The sequence below is a fragment of the Bison bison genome, unplaced genomic scaffold, assembly GCF_000754665.1.
Source record: "Bison bison bison isolate TAMUID 2011002044 unplaced genomic scaffold, Bison_UMD1.0 scf7180017864482, whole genome shotgun sequence".
NCBI classification, from domain to species: Eukaryota; Metazoa; Chordata; class Mammalia; order Artiodactyla; family Bovidae; genus Bison; species Bison bison.
The window spans coordinates 4,405,674-4,430,998 of record NW_011495042.1 but is presented as its reverse complement, the minus strand read 5'-3'; the positions used below and the strand labels follow the sequence as shown (position 1 = coordinate 4,430,998).

Below are 25,325 nucleotides of genomic sequence, written 5' to 3'. Positions count from 1 at the left end.
AAGGCATTCCTCTCAGAATTGACAAAATAGAGGATTTATAAAACACCACCAGCTTACCTAACCAACATCTATCATATGTTCCAAATTTTTCTAACAAAGAAATAGACTGAAGCACTGCTCCTGGACTTTTACTTATCCCAAAATCTATCAAGCCCTCTAAAGGTAATCAGATAAAATTACCAATAACCTATTGCTGGAAACTGACAGAAGAAATCTTTCGCAAAGATGTGGTAAGTGTGCAAATGTGTGAAGTACAAACATATCCAGACTGTAAAGAAAAGGTTTCAGAGTATTGCAGCACCAACCACAACTTATTTGTTAACCTTCAATTTCCTCATGGGTTACAGCAGTATCTACTCTCCCAGAATTGTGAAGATTAAATGGCCAACACTTAGAGGGCAGCCTGGTATGCAATAAGCACAACTATTAGGTTAAAAAAAACTATAAGGATTATATTGTACAGCAAAGGGAATAACAGCCAATATTTTAGAGTAGCTTCCAAGGTGGTGCTAGTGGTAAAGAATCCATCTACCAAGGCAAGAGACGTAAGAAACATGGGTTCAGTCCTTGGGTCAGGAAGATCCCCTGGAGGAGGAAATGGCAACCTGCTCCAATATTCTTGCCTGGAAAATTCCACTGACAGGTAGCCTGGTGGGCTACAGTCAGTGGGGTCACAAAGAGTTAGACACGACTGAGCAACTAAATAACAACAATCATTTTGCAGTATAATCTCTCATTTTACATAATGCCCTTATAAGGAGAAGAGGCCTCATAAGGACTACTATTAGCAATAAGTGAGTGAGTAAAGTGTCAGTCGCTCAGTCGTCCCTGACACTTTGCGACCCCATGGACTGCAGCCCACGAGGCTCCTCTGTCCATGAGATTTTCCAGGCAAGGATATTGGAGTAGGTTGTCATTTCCTTCTCCAGGGGATCTTCCCAACCCAGGGATCGAAGCCAGGCCCCCTGCATTGCAGACAGATTCTTTACCAACTGAGCTACAAGGGAAGTCCACTATTTGCAATAGTCAGAATCAAAACAAATTTTTTTTCATGTTCTCACATATAAACACCTGCAAGCATGTATGGAGACTAAGTGGCTGAGAAAAAGAATGGAAGGGTTAAACATGCAAACCCCTAATTATCTTGTTTTGCCTGACTGCCTCTTGGTTTCCAACATACCTGTTGGAAAAAACAGACTTTCTTAATCACAGGTAGAGGTCCAATTTAGGATTTTTTCTGATAGCTGTAATGATTTTTTAGTTTAAGTAACTATAAAGAACCTGGTACCTGATTTAAATTTGTATACATACATATATATATATGCAAAAATGTGTTTCATTATTTCTTCTCATACTGTCAAAGCAGTAATTCAATATAAATATAGTACAAGACAAAGTGGGGATAAAAAAATAATCTGATAGCAGTGATTTAAAAGAACAAAAATAATCCTATAATCCCTATTTCAAATTTTGTCTGAGATTTTGGTTTGCTCATAGTATAATTTCATTCACTTTGCCATAAAAACTGCAAAATTTTCAGGGACAATATTATTTTAACAATATTAATGCCTTAAATATTCAAGAAGAAAAGTGATGTTTCAAAGTCACATTTCCTTTTTCCTAACAATTATTTTTATCACTTTATCATTTAAATGTACTGCAAAAACAGTCATTATGAAATAAACATGGAAATGCAAATAATCTGAGTATAAAATAAACTACAAAAATAAATCAGCACTCCAGGAAATTTACCTTTTGACTTTGCTCTAATGCAGTTTGGCACTCCCACCCACCCCATCCCTGCTGGAAAAACAAACATCTCTAGGACTTTGATCATTTAATTTTTGCCCCCTTTACACTGCCTGACACAGTTGGTGCTCAACAGATACATGTTAAACTTTCCAAGAGACTTCAAACTTTCCATTAATAACCATCAAGACCATAATCCAAACTCTAGTACCCAGCAGTTTTATCTGCATACATCAGGGCAACTGTACAATTTTTAATCAATCCATTACCAATGATAACTAGAAAAACAATTTTGGATGCCAAAGCAGATACTTCTTGACATAAAGTAGAAAATAATTACCATTAGCTAATTTAATCTACAAAAGAATCCAATGATTTGAAAAATACACAGGTTTAACATTTAAATATTTCCCCACCCTCCTATCTTCATAAATCAACTGATCATCATTAAGAAACAACCATTTAAATAGATGCTTCATAACTTGATGTCAAAATTTAACTCCACAAAATATTGTTATGATTAGAATCTGTTCATAATATACTGCTAAGTGCAGTGGGGGAAAAAACTCGTAACAAAACAGTATGTACCCTGTTATCCAGATACACATATGTATTTATAGGTATGTTTGCATCAGTCTATCATGCAAATATTAAAATTGTAACACTGGTTATCACTATAAATTATATAAATTATAACTTTCTAATTTATATATCTCTGGGTCATTTTTATATTTGCTGTACAAATCTAAACTTTTCTCACAAAAGCAAGCAACAAAAACAGTTTTAAAAAACTTTACTCCAAAAAGAAAAAAAAAACTTTACTCCACTAACCAAGGAATGTAGACTATCTAAGATTTGAAGAAACATGCTTTCCCAGCCATCTTTGATTTTCTGTGTAGTCAAATCAGGGAGAAAATAAACCAAATGCACTTATTATGGGACTTTGACTTGCATGATATTCTCTGAGTGCTTTCAGAAAAGCGGGGGACGGAATAAAAGCAAGCAAAAACACTAAATAATTATTATTTTAAAAATTACTGTTTTAACACAACATTGTAAAGCAAGTATACCCCAGTTTTAAAAAACTACTGTTTAAGGCTAGAACTTTTCAAGTGATTTATAATCTTTCAACTGATTTACAATCTCCTTGGTAAAATAAAACTTTATATACGATTAAGACAATCCAATTAAAAAAACAGGCAAAGAATTTGAAAAATATTTCTTCAAAGATATAGAACTGGCTGATAAACACATGAAAAGATGCTCATCATTGGGTTTTCCTGGTAGCTCATCTGGTAAAGAATCCACCTGCAGGGCAGGAGACCCTGGTTCAATTCCTGGGTTAAGAAGTTTCCCTGGAGAAGGGATAGGTTACCCACTCCAGTATTCTTGAGCTTCCCTGGTAGCTCAGCTGGTGAAGTATCTGCCTGCAATGTGGGGGACCTGGTTTCGATCCCTGGGTTAAGAAGATCCCTTTAAGAAGGGAACAGCTACACACTCCAGTATTCTGGCCATAGGCTGAATAGTCCATGGGGTCGCAAGGACTCGGACACACAACTGAGTGACTTTCACTAATCATTCGGGAAATGCAAGTCAAAACCACAGTAAGATACAACTTCACACTCAGTAGGATGGCTAAAATCAGAAGACAATGTAACAAGTGCTGAAGAGAATGTAGAGGAACTCGAGCCATCCTACCCTGCTGGCGGAAATGTAAAAGGGCCCAGGCAGGCAATGCCTCAAAAATCCTTAACACAGAGCTACCACAGGACTTGATAATTCCATCTCCAGGCAGGTGTATGTGGTCAACACAAAACCTTGTATGCAGATTTCATACCAGCACTGTTCACAATAGCCAAAAAATAGAATCAATTAATGTCCATCAACTACAAAATGAAAAAATGTGGCACAGCCATCCAACAGAATTGTTATTTGGCAATAGGAAAAAGAATGGACACGTGCTGCAGAATGAATAAACTCTGAAAACATGCTACATGAAAGAAACCAGCCACAGAAGACCACACAGTATAAAAGCTCATTTATACGATATGATGTCCAGAAGAGACAACCCACAGAGATAGGAAACAGATTAGTGGTTACCTAGGACAAGGGCTAAGGGGAGGGCAGAAATGGGATTGATAATGGGGTACAGAATTTCTCTGGGGGATGATGCAAGTATTCTGGAATTAGATTGTGGTGATGGTTGTACACCTCTGTGAATATACTAAAATGTATATGTACACTTCAAATGGAAATGTACACTTCAAATGGGCAAATTTTAAAATACATCAAATTTATCTCCATAAAACTAACAGGATGTTACCAACAGGGAAAATAGGAGCGTGACAGACTTTATATATTATCTTTGCTTAACTTTTCCATAAATCTACAACTTCTAAAATGAAAGATACAAATATGCAAATTAGTAGACAAAATCACGTAATACATATAGTGGAAGCATGAGGTAAGCTAAAGCTGCACCGCAGCAGTTTAGAAAGACACACACAGTGCCTCAGACAAAACCACACTGAATAAATATGAGATGTAAAAAATGAAGTTAGGCCTTGTTTGCAGGGTTACAAAACGAAACAGCTAGAAGAACAGAACTCACAGAACTGGAACAACTTCATCGTTCACTTAGCCAAACCCAGCTTTCCTTTTCCCACTTACCTACAACGTTCCAAATAAATTTACTTTCAGACAACCCAAAAATTTTCAGGAAAAAGTCTACACAGAGAAGAAAAGAAGAAAATGCACAACACTACCTCTATCAATGTAAAATTACTCCCTCTGTGGGCTTCCCTGGTGGCTTGAGTGGTAAAAAATTTGCCTGCAACGCAGGAGACCTGGGTTTAATCCCTGGGTTGGGAAGATCCCCTGGAGCAGGGAATGGCAACCCACTCGTTTTCTTGCCTAGAGAATCCATGGACAGAAGAGCCTGGCAGGCTACAGTCCGTGGGGTGCAAAGTTGGACACAACTGAGTAACTAAGCACACATACACACAGGAAAGCACTTTAACACAATTATGCCTTATCTAAAAGGCTAAAGACCTTACTATCTACAGATCACACTTTATTACAGGGTTCAAGATTCAGATTACTGATCAAACATAAACGATGTCAAGATTTGTTTTCAATCGCTTCTTAAGACGAATAATAGAGCACTCAAAGTGTGCTCTACACAAAGCATGCTCTAAGCAGGGCACAGAGTGACTGGAAAGGGGCATGAAGGAATCCTACGGACAGGAAAATGTTCTAAGTCTTGATCTGACTGGTGATGGACAGAGAAGCCTGGAGTGCTGCAGTCCATGGGGTTGCAAAGAGTCAGACATGGTTGAGCGACTGAACTAACTGAACTGACTGGTGATTACATATACAGCAGCATACACGTATAAAAATTCAGCAAGCTATGCATACATCTTAGATTTGTGCGTTTACTAGAAATTATACCTCAGAATTTTTACATGACATTTTTTAAAAGATTCCAAAGAATGACCTCATTATTCCAAGATATGGGAGGTAAGAAGAGTCAGATTTTGTTTTCTTTTAGTAAAAAGAATCAAGCATGGAGAAGTAAAGCAATTCACTTTATTTTCTTCTGTCAAAATGAAGAAGAAAAACAGGTCTTCCAACTCTCTTCTATCACTGATCTAACCAATGTGTGTCACAGACAATTGAGTTTGAATCTCAAGATCTTTCTACTGAGAATAAAAAAAAAAAGTCAGGAAAACAAAGAGGACATAACCAATTCCGGCAAGTCACTCGGAATAAGGCTAGAAAATTGAGCGACCAAATCAACAGCCTCTACATCCTCAATGCCATATTCTTATTCACAAATAAGAAAAATATTTCTATCTAGAACTGGTTGTGAAATAATTGCAAAGAATGCAAAAGAAGTTCACAGGTTCACACCTCCTCTAAAAACTAACACAGTGCTACCTCTTGCTTCATTCTGTGGTTCTTCTAAGGGTCTCAGGACTATACTCCCTCGCCTTCATTTTGGGCCATTTACACGTCTTGAGTAAGACAGATAGAAGTATAAAGGTTACACCTCAATGAACCAAGGTAAAAGATGGCTCTTATTTTATGGTCATAAAGTTTTAGAGTTGGACTAGATCTGAGAAGTCAATTATTCAGTTAATGAACAAAGCAACTAAATACTAAAATGGTTAAGTGTCAGTCGCTAAGTCGTGTCTGACTCTTTGTGACCCACGGAATTCTCCAGGCAAGCATACTAGAGTGGGTAGCCATTCCCTTCCCCAGGGGATCATCCCAACCAGGGATCAAACCCAGGTCTCCTGCATTTCAGGCAGATTCTTTACTGTCTGCATCACCAAAGTTCAAAAAGGATTAAGAGACTTGCCTAATATCTCAGAGCTAACAGGTGGAATAGTCAAAGTTGAATTCAGCCTTCTATTCATCACACCACACCTATTATCTCTGTCCACACAAAAGCTGGATCCACCTTATCTAAAGTGGTAATTATACTCTGGAAAAAAAGTTGTTCATATTATGTAAAGCCTCATACTTATCTGTCCCATAGCACTAATATTTTAATTTATAATCAGAATTATAACTATCAGTCAGTCAGTACCTTCTTTTCTCAGCAGTCTCCTTGGTAAACTGAATAAATATCAAAATATTACTTGGTAAGTGAACACTCAGAGATAAGATAAGCCATGAAACACAGTCCAAAAAGAAATATACCATCTTTAACACTGGTCTCTTACTGACACAAAAATCTCCAAAACCTATGCCTGAGGCAAAAGAAAAACAGCATTATAATACTGTCCTATTTATGTAAATTTACTTCATATATACACATCTATATGTGTATATACTTGTAAAGAGACATGTATAGAAGAATGTTTACAAAATTATAATGGTAATCATCCATGTGGGATGGAATTTCAGATTAATCTGAACTGGAAAGGAAGAAGAAAAACTGTCACTGTTTGCAGACAACATGATACTATACACAGGAAGTCCTAAAAACTCAGAACGGTAAGACACTGACAAAAGAAACTGAAGACAACACAAACAGATGGGAAGATATACCATGTTCATGGATTTGAAGAATGCATAATATACATCATAATTGGATTTATATACATCATGAAATGATTATCATAGTAAGTTTAATAAAAATCCATCGTCTCATATAGGTAACAAAATTAAAACACTAGGAGAAAAATATTTTTTTCGTGGGATGAAAACTCTTAGGATTTACCATCTCAACAACTTTCATATGTGATATAAAGCAGTGTTAATTATATTTATCATGTTGTACATTACATCCCTGCTGCTGCTGCTGCTGCTAAGTCGCTTCAGTCGTGTCCGACTCTGTGCGACGACCCCATAGATGGCAGCCCACCAGGCTCCCCCGTCCCTGGGGTTCTCCAGGCAAGAACACTGGAGTGGGGTGCCATTTCTAGTACTTATCTAAAACTGGAAGCTAGTACCTTTTGACCGCCTTTATTCAACTGCCCCCTCGCCTCCATCCATCCCCCTCACCTCTAGTAACAAACCTCATCTTTGCTATGAGTTTGTGTTTCTGAAGTATAACCAACGATACTATGTTATTTCCTGTTACACAACACAGTGATTCAGTATTTCTATAGTCCATTTTAAACTGATCACCATAATAAATCTAGTTACAATACATCACCATAGATGATATTACAAAGTTATTAACTATACTCCCCCAATTTTACATTTCACACCCATGACACATTTTGTTTTGCAACTAGAAGTTTGTACCTCTTAATCTCCCTCACCTATTCCTTTCTTCCCTCTCCTCTCTAGTTTACTTTTTAAATGGCCAAGTCTGTCATCTCATTTTAGGACCACGAAAAAGAAAAGTTTAGTTACTAAAACACGGTAAAAGGAAGTTAATTCTGCAAGCTAGAAGAGAAAAAGGCAATTCTTATTTCAGAATACGTGAAAGAGTAATGTAAATTCTCTAGGTACTAAAAGAAATTAAACAAACTCTAAATAAAATCAGATTGAAATTGACAATCATAATGCGTTTACATTCATTGTCTGAAATATGACATATGTAAACATGGGAAAAACATATACGACATTTTTTTAAAACTTTGGTCAACTGGTCAAATTTTTCTAAACCTATCTTAAGAAAACATTGGAACAACAACAACAAAAAAGCTTAAACAGTATTCCCAAGAACCCAAACTATACTGCACATGGCACCATTTAGGGATCTACATGACTGGGAAAATGATCGTCATTTTATGAGGCTCCCATTCCACCCTGTTTGGACTGGTGCTAAGAAATCTTCTTGTTAATAAACAGCCAGTCCCAACTAAAAATGAAGAGAAAATCTAAGGTAACTCAACTGAAGGAAGAACATGTGGCCAAGGAAAGAACCGAAGCCACAGAGAATGGGTTATTTCACGGTACTTTCCAATTCAGTCTATCTGGTGACTCTGTGCCTGCTTTCAAGAAACTGACTTGAAGGCCAAGTGAAACTAAATTTTTAAAAATAAAGCTAAGAATAAACTGAGTCACAGAATCAGGGCCAGGATTCTAATGATTTTAAAAGATAAGACATGAGATTGGGCTTCCCTGGTGGCTTAGACTGTAAAGAATCTGCCTGCAATATGGGAGACCTGGGTTTGCTCCCTGGGTTGGGAAGATCCCCTGGAGGAGGGAAAGGTTACCCATTCCACTATTCTCACCTGGGAAACGCCATGGACAGAAGAGCCTGGCAGGCTACAGTCCCTGGGGTAGCAAAGACCCGGACACTACTGAATGACTAACATTTTCAACATTTGGGTGAGTAGTTGGGAAATCCTCTGATCTTAGGAAAGTGCATCTGATTCATTTATTCAGTTCAGTTCAGTCGCTTAGTCGTGTCCGACTCTTTGCGACCCCATAGACTGCAGCACACCATGGTTCCCTGTCCATCACCAACTCCGGAGCTTACTCAAACTCATGTCCATCATGTCGGTGATGCCATTCAACCATCTCATCCTCTGTCGTTCCCTTCTCCTCCTGCCTTCAATTCTTTCCCAGCATCAGGGTCTTTTCCAATGAGTCAGTTCTTCCTATCAGGTGGTCAAAGTATTGGAGTTTCAGCTTCAGCATCAGCCTTTCCAGTGAATATTCAGGACTGATTTCCTTTAGGATGGACTGGTTGGAACTCCTTGCTGTCCAAGGGACTCACAAGAGTCTTCTCCAACACCACAGTTCAAAAGCATCAATTCTTTGGCACTCAGCTTTCTTTACGGTCCAACTCTCATACACATGACTTCTGGAAAAAACCACAGCCTTGACTAGATGGACCTTTGTTGTAAAGTAACATCTCTGCTGCTTAATATGCTATCTAGGTTGGTCATAACTTTTATTCCAAGGAGCAAGTGTCTTTTAATTTCATGGCTGCATGGTTTTTATTAGTAAACCTTTATTAGCCCACAGGACAGAGGAGCCCGGTAGACTACAGTCCACGGGGTCGCAAAGAGTCAAACACGACTGAGAGACTTACCACACACAGAGATTCTAGTCAGTTTACATAGGTAGCTGGCAGCAAAGGCTAGAACTGACTTTCTAACCCCTAGAAGAGAACAGATATTTACTGAGTGCCTAATATGTGCTGCATGGAACAACAGACTGGTTCCAAATAGGAAAAAGGAGGACGTCAAGGCTGTATATCGCCACCCTGCTTATTTAACTTATATGCAAAGTACATCATGAGAAACGCTGGGCTGTAAGAAGCACAAGCTGGAATCAAAATTGCCGGGAGAAATATCAATAACCTCAGATATGCATATGACACCACCCTTATGGCAGAAACTGAAGAGGAACTAAAAACCCTCTTGATGAACGTGAAAGAGGAGAGTGAAAAAGTTGGCTTAAAGCTCAACATTCAGAAAACTAAGATCATGGCATCCGGTCCCATCACTTCATGGGAAATAGACGGGGAAACAGTGGAAACAGTGGCTGACTATTTTTTTGGGCTCTAAAATCACTGCAGATGGTGACTGCAGCCATGAAATTAAAAAACGCATACTCCTTGGAAGGAAAGTTATGTCCAATGTAGATAGCATGTTAAAAAGCAGAGACATTACTTTGCCAACAAAGGTCCATCTAGTCAAGGCTATGGTTTTTCCAGTGGTCATGTATGGATGTGAGAGTTGGACTGTGAAGATAGCTGAGCGACGAAGAATTGGTGCTTTTGAACTGTGGTGCTGGAGAAGACTCTCTTGAGAGTCCCTTGGACTGCAAGGAGATCCAACCAGTCCATCCTAAAGGAGATCAGTCCTGGGTGTTCACTGGAAGGACTGATGCTAAAGCTGAAACTCCAATACTTTGGCCACCTCATGCAAAGAGTTGACTCACTGGAAAAGACCTGATGTTGGGAGGGATTGGGGCAGGAGGTGAAGGGGACGACAGAAGATGAGATGGCTGGATGACATCACCGACTCGATGGACACGAGTTTGAGTGAACTCCACGAGTTGGTGATGGACATGGAGACCCGGTATGCTGCGATTGATGGGGTCGCAAAGAGTCGGACACAACTGAGCAACTGAACTGAATATGTGCTGAGAACTCAGCTGGGCACTCTTAGACCAGTGCTCACTGCTGTACACCCAGATACTTCCTGTAGAGGTTCAAACATGTAAGGCTTGTGTGCTTAGTCTCTCACTCAATTCCGATTCTTTGCAATCATTGACTGTAGGCCGTCGGGCTCCTCTGTCCGTGGAATTCCCTAGGCAAGAATATTGGAGTGGGTAGCCATTCTTGTCTCCGGGGGATCTTCCTGACCCAGGGATTAAACCTGGGTCTCCTTCATTGCATGGGGATTCTTTACCATCTCTGCATCAAAGAAGCCCTATTTAAAGCTTACATTCTCTGTAAAGAAATTTTTGTATTAGGACAAGGCAGTGACCACATCTTTAACAAGCATATTAAAATTAGCAGACAGAGGTACGGAAAAAAAATTTTAAGTAGAAATGAATTTGAAATTCCAAACAATTTACCCTTCCTTCCTTCCTTCCTATGAAAATTCACATGTGGTTTACTGTTAAAAAGATTAAAACTACCGAAAGACATCTCTACCCAAATTTTATGACCCAACAGGTCTAAGAACAACAAGCCTTATTACTGTTGGAAAAATTATTTCTTTTTGTCACATTACGCTAAGAACGAGCTCTGTCACGGAATTAGAGTACAGTCATCTGAGGACAAAAGTCTATGCAGAAAAAGAACTGATACTGGAATCTGATAATGATCCCTGAGGAAAATGACATCTAGCTGTTTTCAATGGTACCTTTCATCTAAGAATCTCAAATGCTATTTACATTACCAAGAATCAAAATGGTGGCATCACAGCCCAATAAAGAAACAAATCAGTGACCTAGAGGGAACTCACTACTGATGTTCTGAAACTCAGCCCTCTACTCTAAAAGCAAAATCTAGTTTTATGTAATCGTACTATGAATGACATGGTTGGATGGCATCACTGACTCAATGGACATGAGTTTGAGCAAACTCAGGGAGATAGTGAAGGACAGGAAGCCTGGTGTGCTACAGTCTATGGGTTGCAAAGAGTTGGACACAACTTAGCGAATGAACAACAACAATAACTATGATATCGTAAGAAATATATATTTGGTCTTTACCTCCAGTTCCTGACACACAGCTCCTAAAACCCTTTGAATTTCCTGAGTTAGAGCAGTGTCTTTTGTTATTCAAAACAAGCCCCTTTCAACCATACCTGAGTTTATGCTAACAAGATGACTCTTGCGGGGTGGCGGTGGGGGGCCCTAGATAGCATCCGGATGGGAGGTAGTTGCGAGAGGAACTATCCCTGTGATTAGAGGTTTGCAACTTTCAGGTTCTGCCCCCAGTCTGGGGAAGGGAGACAGACTGGACAGAGTTAGCCACCCATGTCAGTGATTCAACCAATCATTCCCAGGGTGATGGAAACTCCACAAACTCCCTCAACAAAGGGGTTCCAGGAGCTTCCGGATGGGTGAGCACAAGGAACCAGAGGGTGGTGCACGGGCAGAGGGCAGGCAGGCGCCCTACAGCCACCCATGCATCTCTCACAGTTAGCTGTTTCTGAGCTGTGTCCTTCATGACAAATCTGTAAATGGAAGCAATGTGTTGTTTTCTGAGTTTTGTGAGTCAACCCAGTGAATTACTGAACCTGAGAAGGGGGTCATGGAAACCACAGAATTTGTAGCAAAGTCAGAGAGGGTAACAGGTGACCCAGGACTTACAACTGGTGTCTACCCTGGGGGTCTTATGAAACTGAACTTATAGATCTGACACTAGCTCCAGGGAGACAGTGTAAGAACTGAATTGAATTGTTGGACACTCAGTTGGTATGGAAATAGACAACTGTGGTGTGGAAAAACCCACACAAAAGTAGTTAACTCCTGGTCTGCATTTGTAAAGCTTGAAGATGCAAATGGGTTTGTTGATAGAGACTCCCAGCTTACCTTACTGCATACATATAAATAATAAACCCTCCAATTTAAGCAATGTTGTCAGAATAGTTGCTACTAATAATAATTAGCATTAATTTTATGCCATCTATGTGCTTTGCACCAGGCTTTAAACTTAGAATAAATTATTTCCAGTATATATACAATTCTGAAAGATAAACACTGCCAAGAGCAGAAGAGAAAATTACATCTCATCATTAAACTTCCCACTGTACATAGCAAGTGGCAGAGACAGGGGCAAAATCTGGTTTTAACAGACAAATCCCTGCCTTCTTCTACACTACAGCAGCCTTTACTTTTTACATGGAGTGTAACATTATAAACTCTCTAACAATCTTTGAGGATAACATGTCTCAAATTATGCCCATGAAAGGCTAGTCTTAAGAGATGCTCTATGGAAAAAATAATTATAAAGTAAAAATGAAATTTCATGTACAGATCTAGTATTCTACTTCTGTACTTTACATACTTAAGAAAACTGCTTTTAATCTGTACTCTCTGGCTGGTTGGCAGACATTTCATTTTATTTCTTCCCCAATTATTAAGGAACTAAGTCAACAAGACTTTCATTACTTTCTCATCATTGCCAACATTAGCACTAAGGAGAGAGAACATTTGAAGTTAGAAAACCGTAGGAGCTGTGAGGGATAAGAAAACTCACATAGTCCAGACTCTAGCAGGGGTTCCTCTCAGTATCTCCAGAAGACAAGCATCCAGCCTATATCTGAGTATCTCTAATGACAGGGACCTCACAATTCACCTGCTCCACTGTTGGACAGATCCTATGTGTGAAAGGTCTTCCCCAGGGTGGGATAAAATTCACGTCCACTAATGTAATCTCCACCTGCTGTCGCCCTCTGCTGTAATACAGATGAGAAGCCTGCTCCTGTTGCTTAAAGCTCTTCCAAATATATCTAGGTAGTTGAGTTTCCAAGTATTAGCTTCCACAGCAAAAGAGCACCTGATTCTGCTACTCTTCTTCACTAGATAAAGATGGCTAGAGCTCTCAGTATTCTGGTCACTTTAATGTGGACAATTTAGATTAACACTGTCCCACCGAAGTATACAGTCCCTAAGAGGACACAACACCTAAGACATAATCTGACAGTACACGAACAAAGGACCAGTGCTTCTTTTAACCTGACACTGTACATCTATAACGCTCATCGACGTTAGCCACTTTCCACAGCCACTTCGCACAGCTACTTCAGATCACGGTGGCTGTCAGATGAAAAACAAACCATCTGGGGCCAGATCATTTAACAGGAATACCCTAAGTCATTCACGTGCACATCGAAGTCTGCAAAGTACTTCCATTTGCCGTTCAGCTGCGAAGTACTTCCATAAGGCACCATAAAACCCACCCTTCCCAACCCCTGCCATTCCTCATACACGTTTGTGTCTCAGGACCTTTGCACTTGCCATCTGCTATGCCTGGCATGCTCTTCTCATATTTCTGCATTTCTCCGTCATCTCTTTCAAGACTTGACTCAAATGTCACCTTCTCTTTAAGGCTGTCTGTGAGCACTAAATATATTCCTCCCCTCAGTGAGCCCTATTCCCCTTTCCCACTTTTACGTTTCTCATCAGAACTGGTCACCATAGGTTAAAAACTGCACTTTTACTTATTTTGTTTATTCTATCTCCCCATATATTATACAACGTAAGCTCTATAAAAGCAGAGACTTTTGTCAGTTTTCTTCCCCAGTGCCAAGGATACAGCAAGCACTCAATAAATATTTTAAATACATGAAATAAAAAATGAGGTCTCTCTTCAAAACTACCAAAAGATCTTGTAAAATGCTTCCTTATCACACAAATTGAAGTTTTCTCAGCATTACATCACACAGATCTGCTTTTTAAAATATAATGAGAACCTACCATGTAATTAGGCACTGTAAACACTAATGTTCCACCATAGTTAAGCATGGGGATTTTAAAGTTGATTCAGGACTGGGCTGTACCACCAAAAATTTTGTAGAAATAAAAACTGAGTCTCTGAGTGAAAATAAAACAGAGATGCCTACAGCTTTCCACGATGCAGTAACAACCCTTTATATTGATAAAAACAGTCTTCCACACAAATTTTTTCACTTGATCCTCAACAATCCCATAAGTTTTGTGTAAAACAAATAACAATAACACATTTTAAAGATAAGAAAATGAACATGCTTTAACTCTCAAAATATGGCCATAAAAATGTCAAAACTAGGACTGAAGTGTCTAAATTTTTAGTTCAAAACTCTATAATATCACATCTCTTCTTGCAAATGATACTGAACCAGACTATAAAATCATACAGCCATATCTTATGCTGGACAGTAAGCTTTCCCAAACCACCCAGTGCCTCTGCAAAATGGAGGCAAACAAAAAACTCAATTCATCAAAGTCATGATCTCAACTTGAGTTATAAGAATTCAAACTGCTTCTTCCTGTTACTTATTAGACTAACCCAGAGCCCAGTGACATTCACCAAGATGTAAGAAACGAGCTTGTGATATTACACATCAAGGAAGTTTTACTAGGACTTCCCTGGTGGTCCAGTGATTAAGACTCTGCACTTCCAATGCTGGGGGCATGGGCTCGCTCCCTGGTTGGGGAGCTAAGATTCCACATACCGTGTGGTGTGGCCCAAAAAAATAAAGGAGAGAAACTTACTGAGCTACGATGACTGCTACAAATAAAGGAAGAACAGGAGTAAGGAAGATGGAGTAAATGAATGAATGAGAACTGAGTTCCACTGAGGAAAGAGGCAGTGTTATGATGTCATACTGCTCTAAGTGATGTAATTTTGCAATAGAAGAAAAAAAGACATACCTCCTCAAAATCCAAGCACAACAGCTTTCCTTCCTTTGCATAGATGAGGATGAACAGTTGTAATCCAGAATGTTCCCAAATATTTATTTTTTTAAAAGACAGAGAAATAGAAAATCCATGTGAAAAGACATCCAATCTGGGAAGATGGAGACTGTCTTCTAAGTCTTATGATCAAGAGCAGCTGTTCGCCAACTGTCAGAATCTGAAGAAAGTGCTAACTGTCGGTGTGTCTTCTCAAGAGAGTAATACCTGCTGGGACAGAGAAGCAAGAAGAGAAAGAAATACTACTGAATGCAAGTGTCTGGCTAGCAAACAATTACCAGTTGTTAGTCTGCAAAATTTTTCAAGGTGATAAAATGTATATCAGAAGATCACATGAAGGTAAATACAAGTGACCTAGCCTGTCCAGGCTGGGGTTATCAATAACAGCATCAATCCAGCTCTCTGATCAATAATAAATAAGCAGTAAAGAAAATACAAAAACCTGTTTCATGTTTTCTATCTCAAGATTATGGTCATATCATACAACTAAACATAGGCAAATAATATTAGTCTGCCAAAGACACCAAAGCACTCTAGTACTTATAAATACTGTAGAACTACCAATGCAGATGTCTATGTCAGCAGGAAATATAGAATAATCATGTAAAAAATACATATTTAGGTCTGGCAGGAAAGCAAAGTTGATGTGGAAGTGAAGAAATATTTCTAAAGTGTTAAAAAAAAAACGACTGCCAACCTGGAATTCTATACCCAGAGAAAACAGCCTAGATAAATCAAGGCACATTAAAGACTTCTTCAAACAGACAAAAATCCATGAAGGGATCCATCACCAGCAACTCTGAACTACAGGAAATGTTAAAAGAAGTCCTTCTTTCAGAAGGAAAACATACCAGGTATAAATCCAAAACTACACAGAAAAAAGAAGAGCACTAGAAATGGTAAATAGAATACACATACAGTACTGGACAAAGGCTTTTATTATAATCAGCCGATTCACTCACTTATCAAAATAAAGAAAAAATACTAACAAGATACATATAACACACATATCTCCCAAAATAAAGAACCTTGATTAACAGAACTCATTTCCCATCACACATTCCTTTAAACTAGAGAGTCAATATTATCTTTTTTACAAAAAGAAGTCTCAAGGTACAAGCTAGCAATGGCAACCCAATCCAGTCCTCTTGCCTGGCAAATCCCATGGACGGAGGAGCCTGGTAGGCTGCAGTCCCTGGGGTCGCTAGGAGTCGGACATGACTGAGTGACTTCACTTTCACTTTTCACTTCCATGCATTGGAGAAGGAAATGGCAACCCACTCCAGTGTTCTTGCCTGGAGAATCTCAGGAACGGGGAAGCCTGATGGGCTGCCGTCTATGGGGTCGCACAGAGTCAGACACGACTGAAGCAACTTAGCAGCAGCAGCAGTGAGTCTTTTAAGGATGTGAAATTAAAATATTCTTGGTTCTAGTCCAGTGTTCTATACACAAACTCTTTTAAAGTGCCTGCCTAAAAAGAATTTCCTGGACTAAATTATGATGGCAGTTAATACATAATTTATCTATTTCCCATCATCTCCAGGGAACCCCAAAGTCACTTAGACACTACAAAGAAAGCAAAGAATGTTTCTCACTTTCAATAAGTCTGAAAAACAACATTAGCTTTTAAATAAATTGGTCAGGTTACTCCAAACTTTCTAGAGGAAGAAAACATTTGCCAACTCTTCTTGAGGAAAATTAATTTGTCAAAGCAGTAAGAGCAAAACAAAGCTTCGAGGTTGGGTGCTGGAATAGGAAAAAAAAAAAAAACGCTAATATTTAATGCCACTCTATCACAGTCCAAACCTCAGAGGGAATGTGGTTAGTAAGAATAAAACCTCTGTAAAATTACTGATGCCAAACAGATTACAGAATGGGAATCCTGCCTACTATCCCTCTAAATGCAAAATGTTAAACACAATTCATACATTCGGAGATTCCTCGAGACTACAGGCAGATCTTATAATAAAACTTCACAGTGAGTGAATCTCACTCTCTGAGACTAAATGGTACACAACATAATTCAGGAAATTCCTCTCAACAGAATTCGAAGGGAAAGCTACTACTGTCACCCTATCAGGACCAACTTTCTGTTCTGTGCAAAGACAACAGAATAATTAAGGGATTTCAGTATTCAATGATGAATATCATGCCAAGAGAAAAGTATCATTCTTTCAGCACTTTACCACAAGTAAGCCATCAGGTAACCTGCCTCTTCTTTTATAAAAGTTTATCAAAAGAAATATATTGGTTATAAACCTAAGAGATTTTAAAACATATGTTCAAACAAAAACTTACACATGAATGTTCATGGCAGCATGATTCATAATAGTCAAAAAGTGAAAACACCACCAATGTCCATCACTGACGAATGATTCAACAAGATGTGGTATATTCATTCAGTGAATTATTACTCAGCTACAAGAAAGACAGAAATACTGAAACATGCTACAACATGGATCAACCTTAAAAACATTAAGTAAATGAAGCCAGAAACAAAAGGCCATGTATTATGATTTCATAAATGAAATGTACAGAATAGGCAAATCCACAGGGACATAAATCAGACCAGTGATTGCCAGAGGATGAGGAAAGGAACTGCTTACTGGACACGAGGTTTCATTCTGCAGTGATGGAAATGCTCTGGAACCGGACAGCAGTGGTGCCAGTGGCGCACAGCTTTGTGAATGCGCTAACAGTCTCTGAGCCACACATTTTAAGTGGTGAAAATGATGAATTTTAGGTTATGTGAATTTTACTCAATAGAAAAAAAGAAGTATGCTTCTAATTGCTAGTTATTTAGTACCTATACCACCTGACCTGCCTCCCGAGAAATCTGTATGCAGGTCAAGAAGCAACAGTTAGAAATGACCATGGAACAACAGACTGGTTCCAAACTGGGAAACGAGTACATCAGAGCTGTATATTGTCACCCTGATTATTTAACTTATATGCAGAGTACATCATGTGAAATGCCAGGCTGGAGGAAGCACAAGGTGGAATCAAGATTGCTGAGAGAAATAACAATAACCTCAGATACACAGATGACACCACCCTTAAGGCAGAAAGTGAAGAAGAACTAAAGAGCCTCTTGATGAAAGTGAAAGACAAGAGTGAAAAAGTTGGCTTAAAACTCAACATTCAGAAAAAAAAGATCATGGCATCTGGTCCCATCACTTCATGGCAAATAGATGGGGAAACAATGGAAACAGTGAGAGACTTTATTTTCTTAGGTTCCAAAATCACTGCAGATGGTGACTGCAGCCATGAAATTAAAAGATGCTTGCTCCTTGGAAGAAAAGCTATTAAAAAGCAGAGCTATTACTTTGCCAACAAATGTCTGTATAGTCAAGGCTATGGTTTTTCCAGAAGTCTGTATGGATGGCAGAGTTGGACTTTAAAGCATGCTGAGCACCGAAGAACTGATGCTTTTCAACTGTGGTGCTGGAGAACACTCTTGAGAGTCCCTTGGACTGAAAGGAGATCAAACCAGTCAATCCTAAAGGACATAAGTCCTGAATACTCATTGGAAGGACTAATGCTGAAGCTGAAATTCCAATACTTTGGCAAGCTGATGTGAAGAACTCATTGGAAAAGACCTTGTTGCTGGGAAAGACTGAAGGTGGGAGGATAAAGGGGTGACAGAGGATGAGATGGTTGGAAGGCTGATGCTTGGGACGAGTGTTTGAGCAAGCTCCGGGAGCTGCTGATGGACAGGGAAGGCCTGGCAGGCTGCAGTCCATGGGGTCTCAAAGAGTCGGACAAACTGAGCAACTAAACTGAACTGAGCTCCCACTACTTAACAAAATGCTGTGTTCATAAAAATCTCTCAAAACTACTGTTTAAAAATTCAATATACCGACATTCTAGAAAAGAACAGAGACAGTGAACAGATGAGTGAGTGTCAGGGTCTGGTGAGGCAGAAGTCAAATAGGTGAGGCTCAAGTTTTTTAGAGCAGTGAAACTACTCTATATGACAGTGTAATGGTGAATAAAAGACATCAAACATTTGTCAAAACCCATAAAACTTGTTTTTTTAATTAAAAAAACACTTAATGGCTTTCCATTCCTTTTATAGTGAAATTCAAATATTTTTCCATGGCCAATGGAGCATGATCAACCCTTTCTGTGTATCTCTCTCCTCCTGGTTTGCCATGGCCTCTTTTTTTTTTTTTTTAATTAATCAATTTATTTTAATTGGAGGCTGATTACTTTACAGTATTGTACGGGTTTTTGCCATACATTGACATGAATCAGCCATGGGTGAACATGTGTCCCCCATTCTGAACCCCCCTCCCTCCTCCCTCCCCTTAAACCCCTAGAACTTTAAGGCAGTGTAAATTCATGTTGAGGTTAAGGACAAATAGTTACACACAGAAATATTTAAAGATATGTGTATATACGCAGCTTAACATATACACTCATGTCCTTGCTCTCTCACTCAGAGTGTGGAGAAGCAACAATACTCTGACAGCAACCAGCACACCCGGCACTCAGACCCTGGTTTCTAACCAATTTGCCCACAATAAACTACAGTGCCCTAGAAGGATGACCATACAACTGAGGCATCCCATAAAAGATGAACCTGAAGCATTTTATGTTGCCAGAAAGAAAGCATTCACACACACACATAGCCAAGGGAGTACGTCAAAGGAAAGGGATACAGAAAGCCAACTGAAAGAGCTACAAATGGCCAGAGCTGAATAATTTGAGCAATGAAATTTATGTAGGTACTCCACTTCAAAGGAGGTAGAGCATAACTCATCACTTATTAAGTGTGGGCTACACCTAGTGACCCTCTTCCAGAGCATAATACAGAAAGTGAGAAAAAAAAGGGTAGCTTTACAGCGGAGAAAACAGACACTAGCACCAGTTAAGTGATCGAGGTTAACAACATCACTGATAGAGTCACATCAGTAGTATGTACTCTTGAAGCGCAATGAGAGGGGCACTTTACCTCTGTGGTCTTCCTTCCAAAATCGTATTACATTAATCTACTATTAGAAAAACATCAGACAGATGTCTGATTGAAGGATATTCTATGAAAATACCTGATCAGTTATCTTCAAAATTGCCAAGGCCATTAAAAACAAGGGAAGTCTGACATACTGCCTCGATCAAGAGGGGCCAAGGAGACATGACTATTGAACGTAACGCGCCATCCTGAATGGGATCCTGGAAAACAAAAAAGGACATGAAGGAAAACGCTGCGGAACTCCGAATAAAGTATAGACTCAGTAACAATGTACCCATACTGATTCATTAATAGTGGCAAACGTAACACACTAATCCAAGATGTTAATAATAGGGGAAGCTGGGTGTGGGACAGTAACTCTCTACCATCTTCCCAATAATTCACTACATCTAACAGTTCTAAATAAAATGTTGACTTTTAAAGTTTTTATTTTTAGAAAGTTGTAAACATTTTATATGCTCTTGGCTCTCAAGAAGCTTACTGTCTCATTGTGAGGTAAGATATATGCTCATGAAAGAAGTATAAAATATAAAAATAATATTGAGAAATACAGATAAAAGTATCAATATTTAGGAATGTAGCTCTAGAATTATAAGGGAAGACTTCATCAAGGAAGTAAAACCTGAGTTTGCACCTTAAAACAGACTTCAGGGTCCCAAAGCAAAAAAGAACAATGACCAGGGCACTTATAAGAACCAGAAGGGTGAATAAGGAAAAACTAAAAGAAATGAAGGGCTTCCCAAGTGGCTCAGTGGTAAAGAATTCACCTGCCAACGCAGGAGACACAGATTCAATTCCCTGGAGAAGGAAATGGCAACCCACCCAAGTACTCTTGCCTGGAAAATCCCATGGACAGAGGAGCCTGGCAGGCTACAGTCCATAGGGTCGCAGAGTCAGACATGACCTAGCAACTACACAACACAAAAAGAAATGAGAGGATTTAGCCCTAAGGTCACGTGGCAGAACTCATAGGGTTATGTCATATGCCCATTTAACTTACAAGCTGACCTCTGGGAAAATGTGACCAATGCTCAAGGACACGGGGAGTGACAGCTGCTCTGCAGAGCCACAACAGGAAATGCCAGTTTGGAAAGACAGGAAGCAGGTGGCCAAGTTCTTCTCTACAACTTTTCAAAGGACAGTGTGCATGTGAGCCCAATGAAGCCAAAATTTAGATTCAAATCCTGCAAACATGTATTGACCACTTACATCTCATTTAATATGCACAACATATCTGTAAACATTTATTAATGTTTTCCATTTATCCATTTAAGAGGCTTAAATTTATACATTAAAAGGCACGATGCATAAATACAATAAAATTAATCCCACAGCAAAGCAGGAACACATTAAAATTCACTGTCTGATAAGGATGTGATAGTTCTTAAAAGGCAAAAAATTTTCTGAAGGCCTACATATAGACGTAATAATTTTTTTTCCTCTTGTTCCTTCCTTCAGTCAAGCTTAGTGGCTCCCAGTCTGAAAAAGGCTTAAGAATTAAACACAATTATATATGCACAAACATGCACACTATGCTTTTGAAATAATTTAAGGAATTTTCAAGTATAGTCTTCATCTTATGTAATGTTTGTCTCAAGCACTGACTTCAGAACCGAATCCTGGAGACGAGGTGCAGCCCCCACTGCAGGCTTCCTCTGTGGGCACGGGAAGGCAGCCTTAGGGAAAGGAGGCGGAGAGGCTGAGTCCCACCACAACGTGAAGGGTATTCTGACAACAATCAGAGCAGTCAAAAAACGGCCTGGGCTACCTCACAGGAATGAATTTTCAGTCATCAGAGGAGTTCAAACAGAGGCTGAAAAATCACTGAGAATATCTGAGAAGAGAGCAATTGGGTAAGAAACTAAGATCTCTTCCAGGTCTTCAATTCTATAACGTGTAGACTGTAAAAACCTGTCAGGAGCGCAAACTAGTTGAGAAGGACAAAATGAAAAAAAGACATCAGGGCAAGAATGACACAGTACGTGAAGTCAATGCTGGGGACCACAGCAGTGCGTGCGTGCTCAGTCATGTCCAACTCTTTTCTGACCCCATGGATTGCAGCCTGCCAGGCTCCCCTGTCCATGGGATTTTTCCAGGCAAGAATACTGGAGTGGGTTGCCATTTCCTGCTCCAGGCGATATTCATGACCCAGGGATCGAACCTGTATCTCTTGAGTCTCCTGCATTAGCAGGTGGATTCTTTACCGCTGAGCCAAAATGCCAGAAGCTCACTTCTACCTGCAAGTGTTGGTCCTTGCTATTTCATCTGCCAAGGAAGTTCTTCCATCTCAATGACAGGCCACAGCTCAAATATCTTCTCAATGATGCCTCCCCCACCAACACCGCCAGGCACTGGCTTATCATCAGATCGACTTGTTTTGTTTTCTTCATGGTTCACACTATTTAGGAGTCAGCAAACTTTTTCTATAAAATGCCAGGCCACAGACCAAATCCAGCTTGTCCCATGTTTTTATATGGCCTATGAACTAAGAATGGTTTTTACCTTTTCAATAGGTGAAGGGAAAAAAAAATCAAAAAGTAGAATTCAATTATTTTATGATACGGGAAAACTGAATGAAATTAAAATTTCCGCGTCCAAAGTTTAATTAGAACATGGACACACTTGTTTCTGTACTGTACTGTCTGTGGCTGCGTTTGTACTTAAACAAGAGAGCTGAGTAGCTGCAACATAGACTGCATGGCGCGTAAAGCCTAAAATATTTCGTTTCTGGTCCTTTCAGAAAGTTTGCTAATCACTGATTTGTAGTATTACCTCTATTTGCTTATTTGCTATCTTCATTCTCACATACACAAAATCAATTTTAATGAAGGCAGACCTTCCCCCACACCGTAGCCCAGTACCTACCTAGAAACAATCCTGGAACAAATTAAGCGCTTGATTAATTAAGCTATTCAAATAAATACTTGAATAATAAATTAACAAGTGTGTGTGTGTATGTGTGTTCAATCACTCAGTCGTAACCAACTCTTCTGTAGCTCACCAGGCTGTTCTGTCTATGGGATTCTCCAGGCAAGAATACTGGAGAGAGTTGCCGTTTCCTCCTCCAGGGGATCTCCTCAACCAGGGATCAAACTGTCTTCTGTGTCTCCAGCGCTGCAGATGGATTCTTTACCGCTGAGCCAGGGCGGCTTCCCAATAAATTAATAAGTGATCCATAAATGGCACTCTGAAGAGTTCAAACTTAAGCCTTCAGCCATCATAGTCATGTACGGATGTGAGGGCTGGGCCATAAAGAAGGCTGAGCACCAAAGAACTGACACTTTCAAACTGTGGTGTTGGATAAGACTCTTGAGAGTCCGCTGAACAACAAGGAGATCAAACCAGTCCATCCTAAAGGAAATCAACCCTGAATATTCATTGGAAGAACTGATGCTGAAGCTGAAGCTCCAATACTCTTGGCCACTTGATGCGAAGAGCCGACTCATTAGAAAAGACCCTGATGCTGGGAAAGATTGAAGGCAGGAGGAGAAGGGGACGACAGAGGATGAGATGGTTGGGTGGCATCACTGACTTGATGGACAAGAGTTTGGGCAAGCTCCAGGAACTGGTGATGGACAGGGAAGCCTGGTGTGCTGCAGGCCATGGGGTTACAAAGAGTTGGACATTACTGAGCATCAGAAGAGGGGAAATATTCTAGTAGAGATGAGCAAAGAGTTTAAAGTAATGGTAGTCATCAATTACTGCAGGTCATTGGGTTTCTTCACCAAATTGTACAGGGTTTTCTGTGTTCATACAAGATTTTCTCATCTATTGTAAGGTGTCAGAACACTGTCAGCTGACTGTACTTCTGTTTACCTTAAGATGCTACAAAGCACCCACACCATGCTAAATCTTAATAAGTGCTCATAATTTTAACAGATCTAGATCACGTGCTAATGAATTTTTAATATCTGATTCCTCCCTATGCTGCTGATCAGCAATCTATTCTGCAAGCAGCTGAAAACTCCTCAGAAATGAAAAGGTTACCGCCCACAGACCAGAAGCAGCTTTTTAATCTTTCTATACTAGCCAGAGAGTGGGTGTGTGATTTCAAAAAAATACAAGCCAACTCTGTCGGTAGAGGACAAGGAATTGTCGCATTAAAATCCCACCTATAAGCATCGTTTGTTACATGACACTAGTAAAACTATCACCTACTCATTATCGGAGCCGCACTCCTCTAATCTACAAGTGGGGGAAAAAAATATTATCTACCTCCTGGAGGAATCTTGTCCTTAACATTTCCATAAGGTTCTTTCCTTCTAGGGTTTGTAACAATTTCTATACACTTGTACTTCAAAGACAAGGATCTGGTTTAAGTCAATAACTCCCAAATTTAAGATACATTTGATCAGAAGGCTTAAACAAATCAAAGTTTTGCTTTGTTTTAAAGCAGCTACCTGCTTTTTAATAATTTAGGAATTCAGACCTTTCATAGAGATGCTTGTGGTACAGGTACCTCTGATAAGTATGTCAGACTTAAAGCAACCATTTTGGATTAGGACATGTGTGTGTTCATCTTCCCTTCCTCTATGACAAGTGAAGATGAAAAGGCAGCCTGCAAAAGCATTGGCTAAGATCTTCCAAGACTAATGTGTAAGCTGTCGCCCAACAAGAGGGAGGAAATTAACCAGTAGCTCAAGTGGGGTGCTTCAAGAAGCTGCTGCAGATTCACCTGGGGAGATGTTCACGATCAATGTTAGGGATGATCCACAAGAACCCCTGGACAAACACTACATGCACCTTTGCTTAAGCTGAAAAAGCTGTGGAGTCTGCAACTTACAAACGGATCTCTGGCCCTTCACGGAAGGAACAATTCACTGAGCCCCTTTTCCTTTCCTACAAGGGTTAATAAAAGACACCTTAGGGCCCAGCCAACCCAGACTCCCATCCTACCGCGCACCACCTATTATTCTCCACGTTCCCAGAACTGCCGGCTCCCTCCTCCCTCCAAACGACAAGTTCAAAAATCAAAACAAAAGGTGCTAAAAACTGGTTTCAGGTGGCAATGGCTGAGTCCTAGTGGCCAACTTCTGGGGACGCCAGGGCAAACGACGACGGTTCGTAGGACCCCCTGACAAACAGTCCCTCGGCCCTGGGCCCACATCCTCACGCTCCCCTCGGTCCCCGCGGCCCTGGAGGGGGTGCGGGGAAGGGGGCGAGACAAGAGGGTTGGGGAAGAAGAAACCTGCAGGGTCAAAATGACAGCGGAACGCGCCGGGAGAGGAGAGAGGCCCGGCAGGATGCTGGGGGTCGAGCCCTAGGCCCC

At 39.9% G+C, this 25,325-nt stretch overlaps 1 protein-coding gene across 5 annotated transcripts in view; it reads right to left on the bottom strand.

Moving 5' to 3' along the window:
- TMCC1 (transmembrane and coiled-coil domain family 1) overlaps positions 1-25,325 on the bottom strand; it is a 154,833-nt gene that overhangs the window by 128,699 nt on the left and 809 nt on the right. Inside the window, exons 1-3 of one of the 5 annotated variants that reach the window (XM_010862442.1) lie at positions 23,058-23,070; positions 20,133-20,256; positions 15,040-15,288 (exon numbers count right to left, since the gene is read on the bottom strand). The gene's annotated coding sequence lies outside the window, so the exon portion shown is untranslated. Of the gene's footprint in view, positions 1-15,039; positions 15,292-17,379; positions 17,936-20,132; positions 20,835-23,057; positions 23,071-25,325 lie in introns of those variants that run through there. The other 4 variants (XM_010862441.1, XM_010862443.1, XM_010862445.1 and 1 more) reach the window with 4 other exon arrangements.